The following is a 16,322-nucleotide window of genomic DNA, read 5'->3' as shown; positions in this document are numbered from 1 at the left end:
CACTGGCATCGTTACTGGCGGTGAATTTTAATGCCTGTTTCTGACATTAAAATATCGTGTCAGAATACAATGGCTTCCATAAGGAAAGTGATTGCAAGTAGCCTGCACAAGAAATGATCTCTTGAAGCTTCCAGGTGCCACTTCGAGATCTTCTTTCAAAAGAAGACTGAGGAAGTTTTGACAGATGTCCTTAGCAATATTCATGTTCATTTTCTGCACAGGCTGGAGTGCAGCACTGGGCTCATTCTGCTGACTTATCATCTCTTTTTGGCTGCGGAGTAAGACGTAATGGTTCTTTTACTTTCAGTCTTTCATGTCACTGACCACGAGTTGCTGCTGAAAAACCTGAGAATGAAACTGAGTGGCACAATGCATCATCTTTGGTAAATGCCCCGATCACTGTGTGATAACCATGGTTGCTCACTTTTCCCTTTGTTATGACCTTACACAAGCACAGGTAGCTGTTTCATCCCTGGCTGTTTACTGTGCAAGACACTGCCCAAAAGGCATTAGCTGAAAGCATTAATTCACAGTTAACAGGAAATGCACAGCTCTCTGCCCATATACTTACCAAAATTTGGGTGAATTCAGCAATAGGTGCTTGCCAAGCCTGAGCTTTGTAGATCCTCGATGCACGTGCATAAACGAATATAATTCCCTTTTTTTTTTTTTTTTTCCTTAGCAGATGGCCACTGTGTACAAGTCTCAGAGAAATGATTCACATCAAAAGCTTTCCCTGGAACCCGTGCTATGCAGCAGGCTGGTTTATGACAGCGAAGTACAGTGAAAGTTTACATAGAGAGACTTCATGTGTGTGATATGTGTCTTGTATTTCCATCCTGTTCCTAACAGGTCACCTTTTGATCTGCTCATTATTCTCCTTCATGCTGAAAGGTTTTAGCTTTCCTATACAGAAGCTGATAGAATGAGAGATTTTATTGTCTCAGCGTGTTTGATTTCCAGACTCTCACAAAGAGGATGGAGGAAGCGGACCAGATGCTCATTCAGATATGACAGCTTCGGCATCTCCGTGCTTCCAATATAGATCTCTTCTGGGGGTGAATATTCAAACTCCATGCACAGCTATCCACTTCATAGCTTTTCCCATCTTGCAGTCTGATTTTCTCTGTGATCATGCAGTGTTGCAAAATATATTTTCTCCAGGGCCAGCATGTCACATGATTGCCACAAGTCTAATGATAGTGCTAGAGTAGAAACTGGCTAGCAATTCACAGTGCCCAGACCTCAGCTTCTGTTGCTTGCTCTGTGGCAAAGAACTTTTTTCTATTACAGCTTATGTTTTTAAATAGGCTGAATATACTCTCTTGCCTCCAAATCATTACGCTTCTTCCCTATCTTGCAAGGAGTTCTTACTCTTACTGTGAAGATACTACAGTGGTTAGCTTGGTCAGAGGGTTATTCTTTCTCCTTTGGAAAATGGGAGAAGATAGAAAATTTCCTGTCAAAATCTGACAAAATATAATTTCTTTTTCTTTCTATAGTTCACATTGATCCTGCTATAAATATAATTGCTTGCTTCTTCATTCTCTCCCTGACTTCACATGTTTAAATAACAAGAATTTTTGACTAAAGCTTTGAAAACTGAACAATTTTAGAAAGAAGTTGATATATTTAATGGAAAATTTTCTGATGACTCTATTTATACAGCTATGCTTGGTATTTAAAGTTATAGTTAGCTAATATTTCATGTTTTTTAAAATAAGAATCCATTTTTTCTCCTTTCCCAAGAAGACAGGGCTTCATTTATGCAAGAATTGTCTAAAAATAATCACTTTTGCTTTGCAATCACATTGTCAAACCTTTCATCAAAAGCAGATACATTTTCTTACTTTGATAGAGTAAGACTGGAAGTTTATATCACATCTTCATTCCATCAACCTCCTGAACCGAGATTATCAACAAAGAGGTTTTGTGAATATTTCTTTTTTTGGCATTCACTAACCTAATATATAGAGCTGGAAATCAGTTAGGGCAAGACACTGATCTTATGAAGAATTGATCTGCCAAATCTCTGTAGAGCAGAAGAAATATCAGGAAAATTTAGACCGTTGAAAGCAATTTACTCGACTAAAAGGACTTTAAAACTGTGAATGAAAAGGATCAATAGTAATATGCAGGAAAACAAAACAAAAAAACTTTTGTTTATATGAGCACCCTCTATCCAATAGTAGATTTTCTTAAGTGAAATGAAATGGCATGAGTCCAAGCAAACTGTGAAAGGATTAAAGCGTTTCTCAATATGTGAGTGCACTACTTTTCAGGCAGACTGCTTTTTCCTGAACTGCTCAGGCTCTGATTTTTTTCTCTCACATGCAGGGACTGATTCAAACCACCTCCCTGCCAGTGGAAAAATCTTTATTAGCTTCAGACTTACAGGATCTGGTAAGGGAGAGAACACTATTGTTTGAAAAAGTCGCTCTATTTTGAGACTTGGTCCGTGCATTCACATTGGATAGACGGTATCTCTTGCTTAGCTTAAATCTCCTTAAAAGCACTTAAAAGCAACCTTATTTCAGGCTGTCTGCAAATTATACCCTTCTTTGGCATAACAGATCAGGAAATGCCCTGGGTTGTCTTTTCTACTTGATGCTGGCCAGGTGATGCTCCTGTCTCACAGTTGGTAGGGCCATGCCTCACCCTACACTTGATGTAGGCTTTGCTGATGTAAGGTTTCACCATGGCATCCTTCTCCTTGTGCTGGGTTGCTTAGCAGGATTAAAGCATCTATGCTGCTCCATTAACTATGCAGCTGGGCAAATAATTAATTTCTGGCTGGTAACAGAACGAGGGAAAATCTCAAGAACTGAGTTAAAACAAAATGAAAGGTTTCCTTCTTTTCAGTGAAAATTTTAAAAATTTTTATTTTGGGGCTACCCTCTTGAGTTGTTTCTTCTAACATTAAATAGTTTAACATGCAGTAAATCTCCTTAGCCATTTTTGAATTCACAGTAAAACAGACTCTAATTCAAGAATATCAGAACCAAATATGCTGGACTTTTGCAAAACAATAAATCTAGGCTGGGGAAATGCTAAAATGACTGTTTTTTTAAACTCTGATGTCTCATTTTTGACAGGGAATCCTGCATTTTTGGGCATTAAAAATTGTTATTATATGTTGATTATTATATTATTAATATTTTTTTTTCCTCGTCCCATTGCCATGGAAGGCAATGTTGGACTGGATCAAAGGAAAGAATTAACACAGAATTGTAATATGTTTACAAATCATATTTCCTCCCTCCCTTCCTGTAAATGGCTGAAACCCACAATTAAATGTAAAGCTTTTGTGAAGTAAAAGCTTATTTTAGTTGCTGATGAGGCAAAAAGTTCATCAGGATGGCAGGACGAACATGATATCAGCAGCAGTTCTTGACAGAGTTGCAGAACAGCATTGCTATTTCTGGGTTTTCATTCAGAAGTATGAATGATTGATTGCATTCTACATTGCTTTCCATTTTCATAAATTATTGTGAAATTATATATTAAAAGAGTGAGATCTTTAAATGCAGAGGAAAGGGGAAAATGCAGTCTGTTTGGAAATTTAGATTCAGAAAGTCTTTCACGATCTGAATTTCCACAGGCCGCTGCTGCCAGTGACTGTTTTTGTGGCTGACCCGTGTTCACCCCATTTGTTGCATCAGTCATCTCTGTGTAGATCAATGCAGCTGTTTGTCTCATTATTACCTTGATGAGATTAATTATCTTTGATTATGTTAGACTTCTAAAATATGAATTCTACCAGTATTGTATAACAGAGGAAGTTAGAATTGTTACCCTTTGAAAACAACCTTGCAGCCTGTTGACAGATACTAATTTTTTAAAGATAACATTCAAAGGATGAAAAATGGTATTTTTTCTATTTGAAGAACATTTTTTTCCCCTCAACTAAGTATTGTGATGGAAAATATGTTCAAAACATGATTAATCTTGAAAACCTCCTTATAAATAGCAAACAGGCGATAGGTGACATTTTGGATCGTTAGGAATCTGAACACCTAAGCTCTCCTCCCAGAAATCTATTTTTTGTACTGCAGCTGTGGCAGGGGTCATGAGCCAGAAGAGCTCTGTAGCTCGACCACCAAGGCAGCCTGAAGGCCCCCATTTTGCACTGTACATTAGGCCCATGTCAACCATGCTGTACCACATTAGCTAGCAAACAGTAAATCAAGTGAACCTACAATTGTGTCTAAAGGGTGTTTTGTAAAATTAACAGCAGTGATTCACATCTCTTACCTTACTCAGAGAGTCATTGCAGGACTGCATGTCAAAGATGTGTCCTGTCAGGGAGACTGCATCATCCTGATCTTTGACAGTTGAACAGTGTTGTTATGGAGATCCTAACCTGAGTTCATACAAATTGTGAAGAATGTGCCACTTGGTGAGGTGCCCTGTGCACTAAGATGGCACAAGGAACTTCTGCTCTTCTTGTCCTTCTCTTGCACTTTAAAAAAAAGTAGCAGTGCAGGTGCCCCAAACCTGGAGATCTCCACAAAGAAGGACCTCATTGCATCCATGACCCTCCACTCAAAATGGGGCCCAAAACCCAGCACTGGGCAGATGTACTTCACTGTTTTCATCCCGTGGGTTTAAACAGCTTCCTTTAGCTGGCTTTTTCTGTCTGCATGGGACTTTCTCCCCATCTTCTGTCAGCCTTCTTGATGTAGTTCTGCAGATGTTCACATTGTCCTACAATGGCACCAGGTTACCTTTGCTGAAGCTGCTAGGCTGTGGTCTTCTCCAGGCAAGCAAGAAGCCAGCTAGCAGCAGGAGAGCTTTTAAATAACCTTTCAAACACTTTCTTGCAGTTCTGGGCCTCTCTCTTTAGAAATGGCTCAAGCCACTCACTGCTTGGGTCCAACCCTAGATTTCACATCCCCTGTCACCACTGGATGACAGTGGCATTGCACCTTCACACTTACAGACATCAAAGAGCTGATTCAAAGGAAACAAGAGGAGGAAAAGAGGCAGAGAAAGAGTCAGAGAACAGGTCTTGTGTGTCCTGATCACCAGGGCCCTCCATGTGAGTGGACTTCAAGGTGCCTCAAATCTTCAAGAAATGGTGGAGCAATGTCTAAGACGAGGTAAAGTGTTTATCAGCAAGATGCAGTTTTCCCAAGGTAGCCCATCTTCTCCTGTTCTCTGTGAGCAGAGGCAGAGGACAAGGCCTCTGCTCATCAAGCTCATGGGTTATGGTGTTGTCTTCAGCATTGCCTTCAAAAATCTAAAGCACTGTTTTACACGGGTTACCTTATTGCAGAGTGAAATTGCCTTCTTTCTTATCTGGAGGGACACAGTGCCTGGAGAAACTGTGCTGGGAAATGTGTTGGAGCTGTAAGTTTCTCTGAAGGGATAGATCCTTGTGTCCAAAAGACCCCACTGTTTTTGTAGATTTCCCAACCAGGAAAGCTAGCCATTACTCCAGTTTTCCTTTGCTCATCTGAGGAAGGGCCAAGAAAGCAACTCTCTTCATCTTTTCTTTCACCGGAGAAACCATTCTGTTTATGTTTTCATCTTACATTCATGAGCGCAGTAGATGGTACAGTGAGCTAATGCTTTGGCATTCCAGTTTCAACAGCCTTCACTTCATGAAAAAGAATCTGCCAGCCACAGCCGGCAGATCCAGTCCTGCTCCTTTGGGTGTCAGGGTGTCAGTTTTGTGAGGAGCAGATATTTCACTGGGAAATCTCCCCCGTGCCCTTACATATATAATTCCCGATACCGAAAGAGACAAAGATGTTTTGTGAAGCTCATCCAAATCTTTTGACAAATGAGAGGCAGCCACCTCTGGGATGGGAGAAAAGCACAGGGAAAACTAGTCTGTGGATATATGAAAAAGAATACAATTACTCAAACTGGAATTCAAGTCAAAACACTGTGCCTGGGCATTAGCTGAGTACAACTCACTGGGAAAGGTGCCATCTGATGAATCACCAAAATGTCTTTGTGATGCTGTCCTCTGCGGTGGTTGGAAATCACATTCCCAGCTCCCACTTGCCAAAAACAAAGGCTCAGGTCTGGATCTGCATGCTTGTCAACAGGCAGCCTCACAGGTTCGCGCTTGGCGACATCGACACATCTGCCTTCGTACATTTTGACAACCAATGCGTAAAGTGCAAATCCCTCCACTTCTGAATCACAAAGGCAAGAAGCCAAATCAATTCTTGTCGTAACCCACCCTGAACCACACAAGTGTGGGTCCCGCTGGCTTGCTGGAGGTTACCACCTCCATCATGGGAGCAGCAGTTTGCCTCTTGTGCAAGCGCAGGATGCTGAAACATCTGGGGCGTACTTGGGTGTTGGCAAAATGCTTTCCTACCATGTACTTTACTGACTGCATTAACCAGAAGCTTCTTAAAGAGCTTTCCAGATGGATAACAAAGTTACTGGAGGCTGAACTATGAAGCCTTGAAAATCAAGGTCACGATTGCACAGAAGCATCAACTGAAGAGGAGTACATAAACTGCTCAACAAAGAACTTGAATCCTGCATATTTAAATATTCACAGCACCTACAAGTTTTGCTGCTACTCTGTGAAATACAGCTTCATTTGCCAGTGAATCAGGCTTATAAAAATGGTAATTGTGAAGTGCAGTTGCTAACTGTATCAAGAGAAAAGGGATTTTACGTGTAATGGAGATTCTTTTTAATGATAAATTACCTAGCTCCTGGCTACCATGTATGAGCTCTATTAACTGCCAATAAATTGTTCATCGTTAAATCTAGTTCACTCTTCTTAATTAGGCCAAGATTTTTTTTCCCTTTAAATCTTTTCCTTACTTTAATATGGAAAGATATTTGAAATCCCAATGATCCTAACAGCTGCACCAGACACTACTGTAGAGTCACTTAAGGACTGGTGTTACACAACTGAAATCTGGAAAGATCTGAAAACCTATGCATTATACAAATCAGAGTTTGAAACACAGAGTTAATAGAAGTGCCTGGTTTTAGCTGCAGCAAATTCTGAGCACACCCCTATTATTCAATTTAAGAAAACCAAAGAACACACGACGAGCTTGTTGGTTCTAGAAAAGATGCATACCGTTACCTGGTTACTTGAAAAGGATTAAAAGACATGCTGTACAAAAAAATAAGTAAGGGAAATACTAAGCCTATGAACTGCTGGTTAGGGAGCTCCTGGTGACTACTGTGTAGGAACCAAATGCAGACTCTTTTTGAGAAATAGAGAGAAATTCATAGAAAGGCAGATGTTACCTTTCTGAAACCTACTGCATGATCTGTTCCTAAAGGTGAAATAGATTTCACCCAAACTGCAACACCAACTTTTCATTCTCATTGTTAACTTCCATTTGTCAATGCATCACTACACAATGAGTGACTACATTTAGTCTTAGCTTAGTCCAGCAGATCTCCACAGTGTGTCACCAGCACAACTGTATTATTGGGTGTACTAAACAAGGATCTAAGTAGGATGTTGTCTAGAAAAGGTAATTAAGATTTGGAGGCACTGGCTCTCCATTGCTGGAAACCTGTGTTTCCATTTTACCTTTAGTTGTCCGTCTGAAATAATAGGGTAAATGAATGCACATGCATTTGATGTATGCGTTATCACTCACTTTGCATTGCTAACCGGCTCTCTGGATACCATTTAAAGTTTGGACTTAATCAGTCAGCAATTTTCATACTTCTCCTGCAAGATGTGAATCTTTTCTGCAGGGCAGACAGAGCACTGGACTTGAGCGACAGCAATTGTGACTGCAGGGAATCCCAGTTGTCAGAGCTGGAGTTGAGTCAAACTCATGTGACTTTTCCCATGGGATATAGTTAGCAAATCTCCCTGACAGAGGCTAGAGGCAAGAAGAGATCAGATGTGCTAGAGCTAAAATGTGTTTGTGTGCACTGGAAGATAGCTCCGCTCTATCTGCTGAGCAATTAGTAGCAGTTTAGACAATTGTACTCCTGTGTTATGCCTCTCCTGCGAGTGCTCTTTTCTGCAATGTAGCCTACTCCGGCATGCTTCACACCGGTGGGAATATCAGGGCATTAAACATGCACTGTCCAGAGTGAGCAGGGAAGAGACATTTAAAAAAAGAGAAAAGGAAAAAGAAAAAAAAAAAAAAGCTGTAGATTTTAATTATTATTAAACACATCAGCTCCATGGAAACAAAATTCTAGGGCAGAACAAATGCTTATTTTCATCTGAATGGGTTTTGAAAATTTCTAAAAGGTACATCAAAACACTCCATTTTAACTATTTGCTTCGGTATCAGCACTTTATGTCATTTTATATAAACATACCTCTTTCCAGAATAACATATATTGCATATAAAGAAAAAATAATTTCTACTTTTTCCCAACTTTAGGGGGCATGAGGAGGGATATATGAATTTGGGCTGATCAAAACAAGAAGTATTTTCTCCATCAAGCTTCTTATTAAGTGTTATTTGGAGTGTGATATTGTAGTGTAGTTTATCTGGTCCAGTAGATATTTATAGAAGCTCATCCTTCAGATATAATGAAATTCTTTCAAATTTTTTATATTTACTGTACCAGTTGCAACACATTCACTTTCTCTGAGCATTAGAGATGTTTATTCTTGCTTTCCACCTTCCCTACTCTCCCCAAAGCTCTTTCACACTTCCTTCCAAAAAAGCACATTCCAAACATTGCTTTTAAGTGGTCAATTTAAATCAGATAGCAGCAGAATGCCTGCTTTTCCTTCTTTCCCTGCACAAGCCAGGTGCCCTCCAGCTCTTATTGTTTCCCAGCAGTGTTTTGTCTCAGTGGGTTACAGCATTACAGCAGACTTAATAATCAATAGCTAGCCTTCTCACTTCAGAAATATTCTCAGCTTTATTAGATTGGATGTCTTTGATGGAATATTAGGCATATTGGAAAAGTGCCTACAAATCAGAGAGCAACCGGCTTGGAGGACAAACGCAGATTCATTCTTTTCTCTTACCCAATTTACATGATATTTATATTCCTAGTTTCTTACTACTCACAATGTATTTCGATTTAATAATCAAAATATCACTAGTGGCTTGTCAGTGATTGTTTAATTGACGTTTAAGTTCAGAATTAAATATCAGCACTTAAACCACATGCAAATCAATGCTAGTCAACTAAACAAGGCAAAGCTAGCTGTGAATCAGAAGGCATACAGGTGTCCTAAACCTTATCAATAGATTTACTACTTCTCTCACCTCCCTCCAAGGTTTCGATAGGGAATGATCACTTGCCTGTTGCAAATTATGATCACAATAAAGGGTCTGTTTTTTCCCCCCACATCTTTAATAGCTAAGAACACAGTAAAACATGGACTTAAAATCAGAATTTTGAGTCACCCTTGAACTCCTCTTTTCAGCAAATCATATATGCAGCCAAACAGCTGATTAAAGGGAAACAGTTGTGGGTTCAATGTAAAACTTTTGCCACCTCAGGTTGAAAAAAAATAATGATTTAGTATATTTTTGGAGTATGATCTTTCAGTGTGGTAAACAACTTCAAGTCCTGTCCAATCCAATAAATCCTTAGTACATTCTGTTTTACTCAGAATGCACTCAGCATCTTTCAGATTAGTTCCTTGAATTGTAACATAATTGTGTTTATTTTGCTTCTGTTTCCTTTCTTACTGCAGCAAAGGTTTGCTTTTCCCAAATATTTGTTATAGAGCTTATAAATAATTGAACCTCTACTTTTCAAGGATAAAATAATAAAAGAAGGATACAGTTTTAGATTTCCTGTTCATAAAATCAGCCTTTCATCTTTTAATTTAAAGGTATCTAAGTGATGTCTCAGGTCCTTTATGAATAATTAGTGCACAATATTAACTGACAAAGAAATCATACTGAAACTATGCCTTGCTGCAATTAAATACTGCTGCATTAAATAGGTTCCAACCGTTGTTTTTTTTCCCCCTCCACACAAAGCAATTTTAAACAGAAACAAAAATCAGAAAGGAGATTGAGCCTTTCTCTCATTCTGCTCTCTGGTCTGGAGAGGGGACCACATGCAGGATAACACCTCTAGCCCAACAAGTAACCTGCCATTCAATTTTGCTAATTCCCTGTCTCCGCCTAGCCTCTTCCTCTGAAAAGCAGAGCTGTCTCAGCTCACTGAAATGGGGGAAATAAAAAATAAATAAAAAAAAGAGGGCATTGCATCTAGAAACTGGTCTGCATCTAGCAGCGTCCGTGGGTTCATCCGTGAAAGCTGAGACCGAAATCTGAGACATCCTTACCTCCGTGTCTGCTCTGTGCAGGATGGCGGTGGTGCTTGGCTCTTGCCTTTCCAGCAAAGCCTGTAAGCCCACATTTTGCTGTCTTAACCAGAGCATTTCTCAGGAAGGTTTTTTTCCTTTGCTGACATTTCTTGTCTAATTGCAGTGACAGGATTCAGTGTTACTGAAACTCTGGGTTCACCCAGGATTGATGAGTATCAGCACTTGAACAGAGAGGGATGAACAAGCTGCTGAGTATTTACTTGGACATCTTACAAGTCTACTCCATCACCTCTGCCTGCGGGGTAGTGCTTAATATTAAAACAGAGACCTACAGAACAAAACCCGTTCTTGTGCATCAAAGCAGGAGAAACTGACTGTCATTTGGCAGAACCTGGGTCTGAAATTAAGGTGCTGCAGACATGCAGTTAGTCCTCTGTGGAGGCAGGTTGTTGGGAAGGCAGGCTTAAAAATATGTAAGAACAAAAAGTTTTCTTCTAGGTCTTATGAAAAAAATAAGGCACATAGTCATGGGTGTGTGTGTGGAAAAAAAGTCGTGTAAAAGTTATTTTTCACACTAGCTCTGTCTAGCCCTGTATAATGTCTTACCCATAAAATAATCTCAGTAAGTGTGGAAACTATTGACAGGTCTGCATTATAGAGCTGTGAATGCAGGAGAGCAGATGCCTATTAACTCCTGCCAGTCTGGAGGGAAAGAGAAGAAAGGAAATACAAAAGAAAAATAACAAGATGATTGGCCTGTAGACTACCCGGGACCACAGCCTCCCCTCACCCAACTCTTCCCCTGCTCTCCTGAATGAACTGTGAAAAGACCTGGAGCTATTATAGAGCTACAAAGAAATAAGGAACTGGTACCAGATGGGACCTCTTGTCTCCATCTCTCTCCAGCCCAAACAATCTGCTGCAGAATTTAGAAGAGAAGGGTGGAGAATCTAATAGTGTCTCAGAGTCGGAAAGATGCCTCTGGCTCGAGCACTGCCAGCCTGTTCTGGAGGAGGATTATTATTATTCTGTGTGCCAAAGGATATGGCTATTTTTCTCTCTCGCTCGCTCTTTGCAACAAACATTTGGCTACTATTAGCCAGCTGGCAAATATAAATGAAACATCACGTACCACTTAGTACAGAGAGTGCCATCCGCGTTTTGCCAGTCGTGCAGCGGTCTGACTGCCAGTGCACATCGCAGCATGTGCCACACGTCTACTCCTTTATCTGAAAGCACGTATGAGAGCGGCAGGGAAATCTGTTAGGGAGAGAGAAAGTCCGTGGCACAGTTACAAGACATCTTAGAGGAGAATCAGGCCAAGATCTGTCTAGTAAAAGATGGTGGACTGGCTATACGCTCCTAAAAATTCATTCCACATTGCTTGTTTGTAGCAGACTCACTCCTCCACAGTTACATAGAAGAAAATGCAGAAGTTGCATGTGGAGAGAATGATGTTTATACCTGATGTGAAAATAGATCTTTGGGAGTTGGTATAAACAAGCAGCAGACCGGGAAGCACATTCTGCTCTCAGTTACACCCATGCCGTTTCAGCTTGCAATGCTGCCTGCGTGTAACTGAGAGCAGGATCTGGCCCTGTGCCATTGTTCTCTTCCTCCGGCTCTCCAGCTTGCTATTCTCGCTGCCTGTCTTTTTGTCTCTCCTTTTTCCCCCTTTTTTTTCCTGATTTTTATAAATGTTTATTTTATCTTTCTTTTCCTGGTCACGTCAAAGATACATCAATTATTATTTTTCTTTTACAGCTGACCTTTCCCTCTTACTTCTCAAATAATTTTCAAGTATAGAGTATGAGACACATTTATTTCATTGGCAGGTAATATCCCAATGACCTATATTTAGTTGTACGGTAGCCTGGCAATCTGAGTATTTCGATACTTCTAATTGTCTTCTATCAGAGTTAACATTCAAGACTTGAATATTTGCTCTTGGAACAAACAATGCCGTGTGGTATCATAAAATTGTTCCCAAAGATTTTACAGCAAAACTAAGTAGCTATTTACTTTAAATATGCCAATTAAGCATTACTAATGTACAGTAGTACATTTCTAGGCTAAGGATGATTGATAGTAGCATGCAGTGAAATGTTCTAAAACTGCAGTTGGAAAATGTAAATGTACAAAATGAAAAAAAAAAAAAAATCCTCACCAACTGACAGCATTATTTACACATTTCAAAACAACACTTACAAATTGTCCTTGTGTTGTTTTATTGTTCTTTAAAATTTTTTCTGCTCTGTTCTTCAACAAGGTGGTAGCCAATGCAGTAGTATCAAAAGTTTTTTTAAGGCTAGAATATTGTTTACTATGTAGTTCTAAAATACCTTATTCTAGTTTCCTTTACTTAATGGCAATGTCATTGGTTTGGGTATAGAGTGATGGGGCTTAAGAGAGAAGAAGAAGAATTACATTGCACAAAAATGTCAAGGTTTCCAAGTGTGGTTTTTCTTTTATTTTATTTTGTATGAGAACAAAGCAAATAATTTCAATGAGAGAGAAAGACAATGACTGGAAACACTTCACAGCTCCAGAATGGCCCAGCAGACCTGAGAACCACTGTAAGGACATTTTTTCCAGAGTCAATATATTTTTTTAAGTTTCAAAATTGATGTATTTTGTGATGTTGTGATTTACTTCTCTGACTCTTGTGGGGAAAATGGTCTGCTTTGGTTGATCCTGAGCACAGTGACTACTGAAACAATAAAAACCACCAAAGACATACTCCGTGGCCTGGTTATGGTAGTATGGTACAGTTCCACATGGTTATGGTAGTATGGGACCATTCCAGGTGCAGAGGAAGCTTTTGGGCTGTCTCCTGCCATGAGATGTATCTTATATTTTTGAGCAAGGTCTTTGTCTCTAGTTTTGCTTCCTTTAATCTAGGAGGAATCCAACATGTACATTGTTTGCCAAGAAGCACAGTTATTCTCTCCCAAGCTAGAACAGTCTGCAAGTCCCTGAATTTTTGACTAACTGCAGTTATGAAAAAGTATAACTATTTATTTTTTTTCCTCAGAAAAGGATTAATCAAAAAGATGCTGACCATTTCCAGTGGAGGTTTGTCTTAAAAGCAAAAAATAATCAATCACCTGCCTCTTGCCGTATATTAGGTTGGTGATTGAAAAGATTAATTAGTATAATTTGCTTTACTGCTGTCGGGACCTGATCGTATATGCACTTGATGCCCTCCATTTTTATTGGCTCTTGGGGTTAGATGGAAATCGAGGGGTGCATTTCTGTTCTGCTGATTTTAATGAGCTTTGGATCATGTTGCAAAAAATAGAGAAATAACAGGCAGTGAAAGTCCTATCAGCAAAGAATTCACTTAGCTGGGTGCCCATTTTACCTGATGTATTTATACTGAGTAATTTGACAGCAGTGGAGTATGTGCAGTTGAACCATACACTGTCATTTCTTACTAACAACATTCACTGGCTTTGTGAGACAGTGTTAATAAGCACATTTCAGTTTCAAAGGCATCACATATATTATTCTTTTGGATTCCAACAGGTACAGCAAATAGACACTTGTTTGTGAAGGAAAGGTCTTGACTCAATAAATCATTAATGCAAAAGTAACTTATTTGTAGAAAGGCACTTTGAGACTTCTTTGGAGTATCAATGTCCCGTAACCAGATTTATAGAAAAAAGATAAGGTTTTGAACTCAGTGGAGAGCTTTCAAGACACATACTTGTAATTTTCACACTTAAGATTGTCTTTGTTATTTTTAAGTAATGCATTTCAACCTTTTCTTATGCTCTCTTGGACTAAACTCTGTAGTACTTGCCAACTTTCACGGCAGTTGACAAAGCAAAGTTGCTCAAATATGTCCTTTCTGGGTCTTGTCTTCCAATAGCATTTATTAATTTTTGGGCAGGGAAGTAAGATTTCCAGCTGAAAGCATCATGGTCAAGAAATCTGGTATTTATGCAAAGGGGACTTCCCACCAGCACAATCCATTAGCTGTCACCTGTACCAGCAGCTGAGAAAAATTGTCAAGCCATCTAGCAGCCAGGATTATTTCCATTGACAAAGAATAATCAGCAACACATAAATGTCAAAGAACATTGAGTCTTTTGTGTGTTAAACAGCTTTTAATTTCAGGAATAGCACTTTAGCTCTTGCAGCGAAGAGCACAAATGGTTATGCAGGACACCTGAATCTTCTGGTCTGAAATATTTGTGGTCCATAGCTGCTAGCAGCCTGGCACACCTGGAGTACACTGGTCCCTCTTTCTTTAATTTCCTACCTCCCTATCAGGTCAGTTTTTATGTTACTTTATTAAAAATGCATTGTCTTTATAAACTTCTGAGTTGAAAATTCTCCCTAACCTTAGAGCGCAAAAGTAGCAGCTTGGGTAGTAAGTTGATGCTGACGCCGATGTGTGCTAGAGGATGAGGAGTTTCTCATGGACCCTCCACCACCCATAAGAGCTCTCTACCCACCCCTTTGAGAAGAGTTTGTGCTTGATTTGGTTGTTCCAGTGCCTGTGCTCTGAATCAGGTCTGATCTGACTGAAAAAAAACCCCATTTTTTTTTTTTCTGGCCTCATAGAACCTCTTAGAACATGACACGACCAGTAATTGAATCTTTTTTACTGAGGTACACTAGAATCATATTTTACTAGAGCTTAACCCTAGCAGGAAAGAGGGATGGAGGAAATGCCCAGTTTCTGAGACTAGACTTACTGACAAAAGGGATCACACTGTAGAAAAAAAGCCTGTGTTTTTGTTTCCTCCCTCTTCCCCGAGCTGTTATACTATTTCGTGTCTTTTTGTAGTGAGTAGTTGGCTTAAGACAATTTTTGCTTTCTCTGCTATTTTTACACTTCCACAAAACATTTGTCATTCTTCTCTCTACATTGTACTACAGTTGTAATTGTTAAAGGACAGCTACAAAGACTGTTAAATGACAAACTAATGGATCAGCCCAAACATTACATTTTCTTTTGGTTTTAAATACAGGTGTAATTGCTGAAGTAATTTTTTATTTAAGTACCTACAATGAAAATTAAATATGTCTTGTATAGCCTCTTTTCCTTGGTGCTTCTGTGTAAGTTTTTGGGGAGTGGAAGATACTCCGGGCTCAGCAGGGGTGAGGAAGATGCAAAAGAGCTCTGCTAAAGATGCTCTTCAAGAGCGTCACCTCTCTTCATAACCTGGATAGAGAGGGAAGCTCGCTTGGCATCTCATGATAGATGGGGGATATACAGCTTGTGTAAATATGTCCTCAGCCTGTTAGAGAAACAGGGAGGCAGAGTAGTGACATGAAAGGAAATGGATCCATGCTTAACCTTTTGTTTCTTAAAAATGAGAGGTGTATTATTTCCCTCTTTGATACTGTAGTAGAGTCCGCAAAATTCAATGCCAGGTACAATCCAGGGCTCAGTAGCTGCAAGGAACTAAAATTACATTAGGAGTCTTACTTTTTGGGAGCTGAGCTCAAGACACTTGCTTTCTCAGACAAGGAGTTGCTCACCTTTGACTGCCTCAAGTTGGGCATCTGAAACCTGGAGCCCTTGAGACGATTAGTAAGTATAGAAAAGTTTGGCTCTGGTTCATACATATGCTTCCAGAGAGCAACCATCAGGCAGAGGTAGTGCACCAAAGAGCATGTGTTTTCAGACATTCACCCATATGGGATATCTTTCAGCCTATCTGAAAGGGTTTTAATTGTTCTCCCAATTACTTAGTTGAATACCGGAATTCAACTAAGTGTGTGGAGGGTAATTTAAAAGAGAATAGAAAGAGGTAGGGACTTGACATCACATGCCAAGATTGCATTCCTCATTAATGTTGCTACAGGGAGAGGAATTTGTCTTGCTGGCCAAAAGGTGCTAGACAAAATAATTCTATATTTGGAAATTTCTGGTGAACAGAATGATTGACAATTAGGAGAGAAGGAAAAAGAAATGTTGTCTTGGCTCTATGTTTTACATCTTTTGCTTGGGTCACACAGTTCAGAGTTCAAAAATTTGCCTTTTGGGAACTCTGTGTTCAATTTTGAGCCCTGGAAAATGAAAAAGAATATTTCAATGATACACGGTTAATCTTCAGCAGTAGTGGGAATCCTGGGGTAGTGCAAAGGCCTAAATCTT

The sequence above is a fragment of the Falco cherrug genome, chromosome Z (genome assembly GCF_023634085.1).
Source record: "Falco cherrug isolate bFalChe1 chromosome Z, bFalChe1.pri, whole genome shotgun sequence".
NCBI classification, from domain to species: Eukaryota; Metazoa; Chordata; class Aves; order Falconiformes; family Falconidae; genus Falco; species Falco cherrug.
Note: the sequence above shows the minus strand (reverse complement) of the source record.